General features: G+C 42.3%; 1 protein-coding gene across 1 annotated transcript in view; it reads left to right on the plus strand.

Moving 5' to 3' along the window:
* Window positions 1-1,353: 1,353 nt before the first annotated feature.
* LOC134076324 (tumor necrosis factor receptor superfamily member 13B) overlaps window positions 1,354-2,085 on the plus strand; it is a 6,001-nt gene continuing 5,269 nt past the window's right edge. The window contains exon 1 of the mRNA XM_062531314.1: window positions 1,354-1,460. The gene's annotated coding sequence lies outside the window, so the exon portion shown is untranslated. The remainder of the gene's footprint in view (window positions 1,461-2,085) is intronic.

Consider the following 2,085-nt stretch of genomic DNA (forward strand, 5'->3'; position numbering starts at 1 on the left):
CAGAGAATCATAAAAAATGCAGAAAAAATCATTGGTTGCCCCCTCCCCCCCCTGTCAGATATTGCACTCAGTCGCACTCTTTCAAGAGCCAAGAACATCATCAAGGACAATACTCATCCTGGCCACCATTTGTTTCAACTGTTACGTAAGGGATAATCAACGACGCGCCGTGCGTTTATAGGAAAATAATGCACGTTCGAAGTGGTAATAAGGACCCGACGCCGCAGGCGGAGGGGACTTTACACTTCGATAAGTGCATTATTTTCCTATAAACGCACAGGGCGCGGAGTTGATTATCCCGCTTATACCACTGCTACTATCATTTTCGTTTATATTGCCGCTGTCTTAGATACAACATTGCTGTTTTTACCGTTACATTCACATTGGCGAATTAATATTCAAGTGTAATAAGCCCAAAAAAAGGGAACTACTTCATAGCCGTGCGGTATATAGAAAAATAATGCACGTTCCAAATAGCGCATCACAATAGGAAATTTGACCAAGCAGTGGTATAACCTCTGGTAGGCGTTATAGGTCCATACAATCCAGTACCACAAGATTTAAAAATAGCTTCTTTCCAAATGCAATAGTCTCCCTAAACAAACAATAGCCAAACCCAGCCACCTAGTGTCACTTCTTGCACTTTATATTTGCACTATCTGACCATTGCTCTGTTTACTCTTTTATTGTGTTTTATATGTGTTTGTGTGTTTTTATGTCTTATAATGATTATTTATTGTATGTGTGCACCCAGTGGAGTAGCGCTCCTAATCTCGTTGTATTGCAAAGTACAATGACAATAAAGGCATTCAATTCAATTCAATATGTGTAGCCTAATTGCATGCAGAGCGACTGTAAAGAGGCCGGTCCAAATAAAAGCGTTAATAATACTGTATGTGTGCTCTGCATTCTGACCTAAAGGCACTACGTAGAGGGCTCCCTGCAAGGCAATTCCCTGTGGAGTATGCAAATCACACACACACACACACACGTGCATGCATGCGTGCACACACACTTTAAATGACAGCGAGATGAGTAGTCACACCAGCTGCAGCTCCATCAGCCCTCGCAGAGACCCGCATCATTGGAGGCACGACTACAACCTACGACAACTCCTACCCAGCCGTCACCTGCCCCCTAAGAGACCCGCATCATTGGAGGCACGACTACAACCTACGACAACACCTACCCAGCCGTCACCTGCCCCCTAAGAGACCCGCATCATTGGAGGCACGACTACAACCTACGACAACACCTACCCAGCCGTCACCTGCCCCCTAAGAGACCCGCATCATTGGAGGCACGACTACAACCTACGACAACACCTACCCAGCCGTCACCTGCCCCCTAAGAGACAACACCTGCCTACAGCTGCACCTGCCCCCTAAGAGACGACACCAGCCTACAGCTCCACCTGCCTACAGCTGCACCTGCCCCCTCACAGACGGCATCAATTCCTCGTGAGTTAATGATGTGAAGCGACTCCTCTGAGTGGCACCAGGTTCGCCATGATTTATTCAGCACAATTCTCTACAGTGCTAGCGTTACATAGAACTAGTTAGTTAGAACTGTAACTAACGTTACATTAGAACTAGTTAGTTAGAACTTTAACTAACATTAAATTAGAACTAGTTCATTAGAACTGTAACTAACTTCACATGGAACTACTTAGTTAGAAGAACTGTAACTAACGTTACTTTAGAATTAGTTAGTTAGAACTGTAACTGACGTTACATGGATAGTTAGAACTGTAACTGACGTGACATGGAACTACTTAGTTAGAAGAACTGTAACTAACATTACAATAGAACTAGTTAGTTAGAATTTTAACTAGCATTACATTAGAACTACTTAGTTAGAAACTGCAACTAACGTTACATGGAACTAGTTAGTTAGAACTGTAACTAACATTACATGGAACTAGTTAGTTAGAACTGTAACTAACATTACATGGAACTAGTTAATTAGAACTGTAACTAACTTCACATGGAACTACTTAGTTAGAAGAACTGTAACTAACGTTATTTTAGAATTAGTTAGAAGAACTGTAACTAACGTTACAATAGAACTAGTTAGTTAGAACTT

Source organism: Sardina pilchardus, chromosome 3, assembly GCF_963854185.1.
Source record: "Sardina pilchardus chromosome 3, fSarPil1.1, whole genome shotgun sequence".
Taxonomy (NCBI): domain Eukaryota; kingdom Metazoa; phylum Chordata; class Actinopteri; order Clupeiformes; family Clupeidae; genus Sardina; species Sardina pilchardus.